Source organism: Salvelinus sp. IW2-2015, linkage group LG11 (genome assembly GCF_002910315.2).
Source record: "Salvelinus sp. IW2-2015 linkage group LG11, ASM291031v2, whole genome shotgun sequence".
NCBI lineage: Eukaryota > Metazoa > Chordata > Actinopteri > Salmoniformes > Salmonidae > Salvelinus > Salvelinus sp. IW2-2015.
The window spans coordinates 20,485,310-20,496,232 of NC_036851.1; positions in this window are offsets into that span (position 1 = coordinate 20,485,310).

Genomic DNA, 10,923 nt, shown 5'->3' on the forward strand with positions numbered 1-10,923 from the left:
GAGAGAACAGTCTATGACGTGGGTGACTGGAGTCTATGACAATTTTTTGGGCCTTCCTTTGACACCACCTAGTATATAGGTCATGGATGGCAGGAAGCTTAGCCCCATTGATGTACTGGGTTGATCGCACTACCCTCTGTAGCACAACAGGTTTTGCGCAGTTTAGTTAAAAATGCGATTGAACCCATTTAACATATTTTTCAAAAGTCATTTTAATGTCATCGTGCACAGCCTTTTATCTGCAAAAACTCAGTTTGATGGAACAACATCACTGGTGGGAAAATGTGTATTGTTTTATGCAGATTTTTGAATATTTGCATGACAATCTGGGGGAAGGGAGAACGTTTCTTTGAGACCATCAGGTGACATCCACGGAACAGACAGTGACACTAAATAAGCATATAATATGTTTCGAAACACTTCTACATTATTGATTACGGATAATCTTCAATTAATTGGGAATAATGATATCCCCCCAAAAATGCTAACCTCCACTATTATTGTAATGGTCAGAGGTCAGCATGTCTTGGGGGTAGGATATTTGTTTATCTGTAACTTTCTCACTCATCATTATTCATGATTTATGCAGGACTATCCATAATCATGGTAGCATCCACATTAATGTAGAAGTGTTKAGAAACATATTATATTCTTATTTGCAATAAAAGTGACTCAATACATTATTTAGCWGTGGCAAATCATTTGCAAAAATAGAGAAGAGTAATGGCCCCTTGCAACTGCCCTGAGGGATACCACAATGTACAGGTGATATAAAGCCATACCAAGTGAGTTTCTTCAATAACAATGTATGATCAATAGCATCAAAGGCTGCACTGAAATCAAACAAAACAGCTCCACCTATCCTCTTATTAAGATTTCCCTTCACTGGAACTAAGGGCCCTAGCCTGAACCATGAAAAACAGCCCCAGACCATTATTCCTCCTCCACCAAACCTTACAGTTGGCACTACGCATTAGGGCATGTAGCGTTCTCCTGGCAAGCGCCAAACACAGATTCTTCTGTCGGACTGCCAGATAGTGAAGCGTAATTCATCACTCCAGAGAGTGCGTTTCCACTGCTCCGGAGTCCAATGGCGGCAAGCTTTACACCATTCCAGCCGACGCTTAGCATTGCGCATGGTGATCTCAGGCTTGTGTGCGACTGCTCGGCTATGGAAACCCATTTCACGAAGCTCCCAACAAACAGTTCAGCTGACGATGTTGCTTCCAGAAACAGTTTGGAACTCAGTAGTGAGTGTCGCAACCGAGGACAGACGATTTTTACGTACTACGTGCTTCAGCAACAGGTAGCCGAATCTGAAATTGCCGAATCCACACATTTTAAGGGGTGTCCACATACTTTTGGTTTGTGTACTTTGGGCCCAACCTTTGGCACTTTGGCTTTCCTTGTTAATGCCACAATGTTATGGTCACTACAGCCAATGGGAACCAATATTGCTTTGGAGAAAAGCTCTGCAGCATTAGTGAAGATATGATCAATACAAGTCACAGATCCAAAACTGTTGGTATGCACTCTAGCTGGTTGAGCAATAACCTGGGTGATATTACAGGCGTTAGTCACAGATAGAAGCTTCCTCTTGAGAGAACAGCTAATTTCTAACCAGTCAATGTTCTGTTCATCTAGAAAATAGACCTCTCTGTTAACATCACACACACTATCAAGCATTGCACACATATTATCCAAATACTGACTGTTAGCACATGGTGGCCTATAGCAGCACCCCAAAATAAGCTTTGGATGAGGCAGGTGAACTTGCAACCACAACAGTTCAACACCATTTGACTTGAGAACCTCTCTAAGCTTTACAGGAATATGGTTCTGAACTTATACAGCTACACCTTCCACATAGGCATTCCTGTCTTTTTGGAAAATGCTAGATCTTTGTATTGCTACTGCTGCATCAAAGGAATTATTTTATTGTATTCATTTAACCTTTATTTTATCAGGGAGTAATACTGAGACCAAGGTCTCTTTTACAGATGAGCCCTGAATGACATAAATTACAGAAAATACACACATCAATAATAAATACGAAATGCAAGCAGAAAGAAAAACACATTCATCAGTGATAAGGTCCTCAAATGTCACGCCCTGACCTTAGTTCCTTTTTTATGTCTCTATTTTGGTTTGGTCAGGGCGTGAGTTGGGGTGGCCATTCTATGTTTTGTGTTCTATGTTTTCTATTTCTGTGTGTTTGGCCGGGTGTGGTTCTCAATCAGAGGCAGCTGTCTATTGTTGTCTCTGATTGAGAACCATACTTAGGTAGCCTTTTCCCACCTGTGTTTGTGGGTAGTTGTTTTCTGTCTTAGTGTCTGTACCAGACAGGACTGTTTTGTTTTGTTTCATTCTCTTTGTTATTTTGTTTAGTGTTCTGTTTTTAATAAATMAACATGAACACTTACCACGCTGCGCTTTGGTCCGAAGATTCCTCATCTTCAGACGACGAACGTTACATCGATCAGCTTTCTGAATTTCCTTAGAGGCACCAAAACATTACATTTAAGAAAATGTTGAAGTATAGTTCCACAAATAAGGTGCAAGAAAACTAAAAGCTGATTTACCTAACAGTAGAGACCAAAGGAATTTCCAGAGTTAGCCATCCCTGAGACCGGGTGTGTTAACTTATATGCCGAAAGTGTAGTAATGATGTTACAGTAGGTACAGTGGGACTCTTTGTAAAAGGGCTTTATAAATGAAAACTTAGCAATGTATCAACCTACGTGACATCAAAGAGGACCAACCAACTTTCTGGTAGAGAATGCAGTGATGAGTTCAAAAATTGTCGCACGTAATAAAGCGCAGTGCGCTATGATAAACTGCATCTAACGGCTTTAATGAAGTGGCAGCTGCGTTCATATAGAAAATGTCGCCATAGTCTAAGGACCGATAGGAACATCGACTGAATAATATGCTATTTAGCGAGAAGCAGGACATATTTTAATAGTAGAAGCCCATTTTTATTCTCAGCTTCTTAACGAWTTATCTAAGTGACTTTCAGAGATGGCCAATATATGAAGATTATCAAATGTTTGAAGTTCTTGATTTCATTAACCTTATTTGTAAGGCTACATATGTTTGTACGGCTATTCTTAGCCCTTTCATGGGTAGCTTATCAGAGATAGACATAAAATGTAGAGAAAAAAGTATATACATTGTTTAGGTAATAGAGTCAGTCAATCAGGCACTTGTGAGTGTCAGTTGGTGTGTGTGTGTATGCGCGTGTGTGTGTTGTTGGGCTGAAGCTACTGACCCTGAAGCTTGGCTCTCTCACACCTCCCAGGATTTTGGGAGGGAGGTTGGCAATGAGCTTGTCATAGCGGATGTAAGCAATGTCCCCATGGTCTCTGGCAGCTTTCATCGCTGGGATAAGTTCTTTCCGACTATGGCGCACAGCTTCAGAGAAGTCCTCATTGATGAAGATTTTGGTTCCTCTCAAGTTCTTTGCTCTCTCCAGAACAGCCATCTTGTCCTTGAACCTTAGGAACTTGTCCACTGTCGGACTGGGTCACCTGGGCTGGTAACAGGTTTTACAGACATGTGGGCGCACTCCACCTCAATGTTCCTATGATCCATCTGCAGCTTTTCAGTGATAGTTTTTCCCCTCTTTCTCCTCAGTCTCTGTCCAGGTCTCATGTGGAGACTCTGGCATACTATCCAGAACAATGTTAATACTCCTGGATTGTCCCTTTAGATGTTTGTTTTCTCAGTCATCTGTAATAATGATCCACGGACAGCACTGATGTCATCTTGCTGCAAGTCTCTTTCAGGACATCCACCTCTCCCTGGGAGAACTGCAAACTGTTCTTAAGGTTTTGGACCTCTCTGGTCAGATCGTCCATTCTTTTGTTAGTTGAGTCCACCAGCATTTGGCCAAAGCTCTTGAAGCTTTTTTCCTGTTGCTATAACAATTGCTTGTAGACCAATGTTTGATGATTTAAAATATCACGCACCTGTGATAGCAAAACACTGCCCTCTCCGTTACATAAACCTTCTTTAACTTTGGGCGTCATGATGGTAGCAATGTAGGCTAACGCTGGTACTTCACTCAATTCTAGCCAGCGCAATGACATTATAGCCCATACATGTCATCCTAATCCCTCCTAACCCAGATCACGATAGAGCCACTGACATTTTCTTTCACCATATCTGCAAATCGCCGCTGATTTGGCTCCTGAAAAAAGATCAGTAATTTCAGTTTTTCATTAGGAACTTTAATTAGGTACAAACTATTTTACACTCCATTTTTCATATCATAGGAAACTGTGAACTTGTACAGTGACTGTGAGAAGAATGTGCTTGAGAAAATTCCATTCCCCGAAGGAGCTGACCTCGGAGGTCCAGGCTGTGTAAATGTTTAATTAAACAATGACAAAAATGGATGGAGGAACTTAACAGTGTTGCCTGTGATTTAAATTACTATGATGTCATTACACACAAAAAAAATCTGATGTTAATTAAAAATAACATMATTTATTTTAAGGTCTTACAGATAATGTAGCTATATCGGTGATATTGGAAATAACTATTTTAAGTCATAGCTCCGGGGATACATGATTTATTAGTAAGCTAGATTGTCACTTTTAGACAGCCCGTTTTATTCTTCTGACGGTTACTCTGTATATGATGTTAGCGTCCCGCAAGTAAGATTCACAAGTTACTTCACTAAGCACTTTTAATGTTTCCAGCATAATGCCAGTCAATATTGGCCAACATATTGAATGACTTAGTAAAGCTGGTGTAAAATAACACAACTTCATTTACAGAAAGGAGAACTTGAGAGAGGGAGAGAGGGAGAGCATCAGAGAGTGTGTGATAAAGATATATTTAGAGAGAGCAAGAGAACGGGTGTGAGAGAGAGAGAGAGAGAGAGAGAGAGCAAGAGAAAGATCACTCCTGTTCCTGGTGGCTGAGCATTAGGTTTCATGGTACATTTCTCCCTGTCTGGTTGTCTTTTACAGATGGAGTTGTTATTAAAACTACCTCTGATCAACAAATAAGACATTATTCAGACACCATCCATCATCTCCCAGGGGTTCCCAGAAACATGAACAACGTCTCCATTTACCACACGTAGACAGACAGGCCCATGTTTTAGTTTGAAAAGGAGCAAGAAGCACTTTACTTTGGGATCAGAAAGATAGTGTTCATGACAGGGCACTTTATTTTGGGGACGTGTGCAACAGGGAGAGGAACCTCTCTTTGAGTAGGCTTTGACAAAGTAATTTTGACTGATTATGAATTCTCAGATGGAGGATGTATGAATCTGTACTGCCAACACTTCACACCTACAATACATGTCACCCTATGTGATCGTCAAGATTTTGAGCAAGAAAAATAACCACGGGAAAAAAATGTTTTGGCGAGTCATGTGCGTGTGTGTGTTTTTGTGTGTCTGCATGTGCACATGCGAGTGTGCTTGTAAAATGGTTTAAAAGGGGAGAGTTATTAAATTCTACTTGAAAAAGAAAAGTAATTGTGATATTTCAGGCGGAAGGATGGTTGAACCTGTTATTTCAATCTTAGGATGTAGGACAGTCCAAATGTATTTCCCCTCTAATGAGTGACTTCAACCACTCTTGAAAAGAGAAAGACCCCTCAGTATGAAAGGATAACAGCAGATAGTGCTTTGATGTGGCAGAAAATTGATTTGTTATTGTAGCTCGGCGGAAACATAAATGATAAAAACATGAAAAACAAGAAAGACCGGGTCATATACCGGGTTTAACGTTACTTCATTTCCGAGATGGTAATCATTGTTCCTCTTAGGCTAATCATTGTTCCTCTTAGGTTAAAAGTTGTTTCACCATCCTGTAGATAAAACATTACCAACACTTTATTTTCATGTTCTACCTCACTGTATCTGTACATCAAATCATGATGCAAATGTACAAATTTACAATAAGCACTTATTTAGCAGTAAAATACTACCCTGTCATGTAGATAACCTAGGCCAAACTGCAGGCCCATGTAAGTGGCATTAGTTATGAAGGACAAAGATGAATCTCCTAAGGCTACCCTCCAGGACAAAGGGAAAATGTTGTCAAGCTTTTTATTTAACCTCCTATCCATCTAAAAAGGGAAGTTGAAGGAGAGTGTTATCACAGGTGCTCAGAGTGACCACAGAGCAGACAGGTAAATAAGGATGACCGCAGGCACCATCAAAACTGGCTCACAGTCCTGTGATGAGACAACTGGGGACAGATTTAGGTCAGGATGTCACAGACGAGTTGTCCAGAAGTCTCAGAGGAGGCCCTGAGGTATTGCCTGGGTCTCCCCTGTGTGTGTGTGCTGTTGTGTGTATGTGGTGGTGTGGGTGTGGTGTGTGTGTGTGTGTGGTGTGTGCACTGTCGCGTGGGTATGCAAATATAAAATGCCTGCATGTTTGTGCATGCATGTGACATGTGTTTACTTTATGTCAAAGACTCCATTCCTCCATCTATCCCTTGTCCCTCAATCCTAACTTTCGAGGGGATGACGGGGATGTTGGGTGAATGCAGTATATCTTTTGAATAATTTATATTTTGGTTATGATGCAAGAGCAATAGGGACCGTGCAAGATGTATCTTTGATATTCCCTCAAAGAGTGACTTTCCAGCCAAAATCGCAATGAAATGGCACACAGATTCTAGTTGCATAGCATATGGGTACGTTATATTAAATATATGTGTCACCTAGTCTACTGATCACAATGAAAATGCAACTGTTGATTTATAAATTGTTAATTGATCATCCACTCCCTTTCTGTCAGCATTGTAGAGTATATTGTTTGTTAAGCATTGCATATCAAACAAACACAAATAGCATGAGCTGAATATTTGCAGGTACTGCACTGCACACGTTCATTTCTTTCTTTCATTGTAAATATATACATTTACAGTATCAAGCATCTTTTTGAATGTTGGTCTTTTTTCTAACAGTGTGCAGACATACCTTTTTCCTGACAAGCTTTCTATTGCCACCTACCTGTGTGGCATCATAACATGACACTTTTATTGATTAAACACTTTGCTGTTGTAGGTCTTGCAACATTTGGGTTATAAGGTCAGAAACAACAAGATACGGCTTTAAAGTTCAAGTTGTTGGAACATGCTCTTTGCTGGTCATGAAGATGGACAGCTACAAAGACCCAGCCCAAACAAATAACATAAGGCTGATTCACAGGAATTACATATCGGCCAGGATTCAATCAGATCAGTGGTAATCTGCGCTAACCAACAAACACATAGCTTATCATTGCTTTTGTTTAGGCAGTGTCGGAGGTGTAACTGCATTGGAGCTGTCAAATCCACAAGAGGCTCCCGACTTTAACCCTGTTGCCGACATTGCCATTAGATGCACGAAGTCGCATTAGTGAAAATCCATATTTTGTGCACAGTAGAGATGGCAACAAAGTCTGGGTATGCTTTTGTTCCAACCCAACACTTAAATAGACTAATTGTCATCTTGATTGATGACCAGGATTAGTTGGTTATTTGAATCAAGTGCGTCAGTGTGAGCTTGGATAAAACTTTGCAGAATGTAGCCCTCCAGGACCTGTGTTGGCCATTCGCTAATGTAAATGTGAGTAAATATCAAAATTCACAAATGGAATATGAAATAGTCTGTTTTTCTGTTGCAGGTCAAATCATGAATGTAAGTGATAAGGGCTTATTTGAAAAAATGAATAATAATACTCATTTAGCAGATGCTCTTATCCAGAGCAATTAGAGTTAAGTGCCTTGCTCAATGGCACATTGACAGATTTGAACCAGCAACCTTCCCATGACTGGCCCAATGCTTTTAACCGCTAGGCTACCTTCCACCCCTTATAAAATGTATCACATGCCAACACAACGAGTGCACAACAACAATACAATGTACTATGTTTCATGTTTTGAGTGTATGTTCCTCTTATAGAACTTAGGTTATTCATTACAGTGCTTTTCTATGTACAGTAGCTATCTTTTTCCAGCATTAAAAAGCCTGATAAAATAATATTTTCTAGTTGTGCAACTCCTCCAGGTTCGAGTTGCATTTGTCCTGTGCCTTAAGATAAGGGCACAAACTCAGAATTCTCTTATTTATATCTGTCGATTTTTGCTCAACAAAACTGAATAATCCCATCCGAGTTTTATGATCATTCATTTGAAGAATCAACTCGGAAAAATGCAATAACTTCATTGTGCTGCCGAATGTCACCACCAGAATAGAACGTGTAGACGGATGATTGTATTCAAAGTCTGTTCTTTGCAGTCATAATGAATATTGTGTCATACTTCCCTCAGCCTGTACCATGGCAATATATCCTGTGTGATACATTGTGTGTCTCCCATGCCTATTTTTCCTCTCTGAAAGTACTTTTGTATTTGAAGTGCTCACATTTTCAGAAGTGCATGATGCTGCATGTTGACATAAGGCTTCCTCAATTTATTTCTATTAATCTCTGTATTTGTTTATGCCTTCCTGCCTGGATGACATTGTGTGGTGAGTTTCTAACAGAGCTACAACTGTTATACAAACATGTCCTAAGGTGTGACATTACTATTTTTTAACCAGCTTGAACGCTGAATTGCTCTAGTTTATTTTGGAAGTCTGGGAAGAATAGAGAACACTAATTTCCTGTCTGTAATTTCCTGAGAGATGTTTACAGGCAGTGTCATGTAAAATGGTAAACCTTCCTGCCCAAAGTCTACGTCACTGTGGCTAACTGTGGCTTTTCTGGTTGAAGCTGAATAATTACTGAATAATCCGTATTGACGTCACAAAGTTGAAAAAAGACAATTGCGTATTGCAGATGAATGTGTCATCCATTCTGTCTAACAATGTCTCAGTTTCTGTCACGCCCTGACCATAGTTTGCTTTGTATGTTTCTATGTTTTGTTTGGTCAGGGTGTGATCTGTGTGGGCATTCTATGTTGTATGTCTAGTTTGTCTGTTTCTATGTGTTTGGCCTGATATGGTTCTCAATCAGAGGCAGGTGTTTGTCGTTGTCTCTGATTGGGAACCATATTTAGGTAGCCTGTTTTGTATTGTGGGTTGTGGGTGATTGTTCCTGTTACTGTGTTTCTGTGTTTCTGTGTTCACGTTACGGGACTGTTTCGTCTTCGTTCATTTTGTCGGTTTATGTTTTGGTTCGTTGTTTAAATTATTCTATTAAAATGGATAATCATCACGCTGCATTTTGGTCCTCCTCTCTTTCGCCCGACGAAGAACGTTACAGTTTCATTGAGGTTCATTCAACAAACCAACGTCGTCTCGGGACAATTTCTATTATTTTATTATTTAGTATCACAGGAGGCTGCTGAGGGGAGGATGGCTCATAATAATGGCTGGAATGGAGTGAATGGAATGGTATCCAACAAATGGAAACCATGTGTTTGATGTGTTCAATACCATTCTAAATTCCGTTTCAGCCATTTCTATGAGCCCTTCCTCCCCATTTGAGGTGCCAACGGCTGCCTGTGTTTAGTATGATATGTTATGTTACGTTAGGTTACATTATGAATGGAATAGCAGGTCTTAAAATATCTTACAAATTAGGATGTATAGTATCATTCGTCTTACCAGGTCGTAAAACAGCATACGAAATGGATGACTTCTCATAGATCTTGGAAGATGTTGCTTGTTGCGTGCAACAACAAAGGAGAATTAACATTTGTGGTTAGGTGAACAAACGACAAAGGTTATGATCATTTATGTGAAAGGTTAGTGGAACTAAAATGACAAGGGTTAGGTGAATTTATGTAGCAGGTTAGGTGAATTGGGTTAAGTTTAGAATAAGGGTTAGGGGAAGGGTTAGCTAAAATGCTATAGCTGTTCCGGACGCGACTCGAACACGGTAACCTTTGGATTGCAAGACGGTCGCTCACCCAACCTCCCCGTCCAACCTCTTTACTTTGTTTCTGTCTAAAGTAACTAGACCATTTGTAGGTATCATACATCTTGGAAATGCTCAGAAATACATAAAGGATGTTTTGCATGGCTCTGAGGCCAGGCTGAACACACTGCTATCTATCTTAATGCTGTTCAAACTTTTGGAATAATGGAATACAGGTTATTTTCGTAATGATTTACATTGATTAGTTACACTGCAATCTGATTGCCTAATTACCTAGATGCCTTTTTGCAAAGCTGAAGTTCCAGTATCTTGATGATGTTTTCTCTTTAGGTTTGATTCAGAGGTCATTGTTGTTCACTGATGACATTATGAATATTGAATATTTTGGCATTAACAATAATTGGGGGCTGTCAGATAGGATCCCATGTGGCTGAGGGCCCATATGTAATCCAGGATGTATACGCACATAGACTATTTTGACACATTCATTTGTCCTTTCATTTCAAATTCCACCAGCAACTCCTCAAAGTCAGTCTTGGTTAAAATATAACAGCATGGCACACCACCACCTCCTACCTACCTACTGTACCTACTTACCTACAGTACCTATCTACAAATGGATCTCTTCCTAAACCTCCTACCTTCCTCTACTTGGCACAACAACCCAATCTCCACCTCTCCCTGAGCCCTAATTATGTCTGGCATAGTGATGGGAACAGGTGAGCTCTGCTAATTGAGCTAATTACAGTGTATGCCATGCTGACAGCCATGCAGTGGGCAGAGACACTTAAAACACCAGGACAGATCGGGAAACATATCTAGAGTATATGGTCGCTCTGTCCTCCATAATTACTGTTTTGTTCGGTTGTGTATTTAAGTCACTGTGAAGGATGGGGACGATAAAGGGGCTAAAGCAGGGCCAGCACAAGCTTTTGGGGGCCCTAAACAATATATTTTTTTTTATAATATTTTTTGTTTACTCAGCTGGGGTCTTAAACTTGTAAAAAAAAWATATATATATTTTAAAAACAATTGGAGGGAGGGGGGGGCCTAGCGACCGGGGCCCTAAGCGACCGTTTATGTCG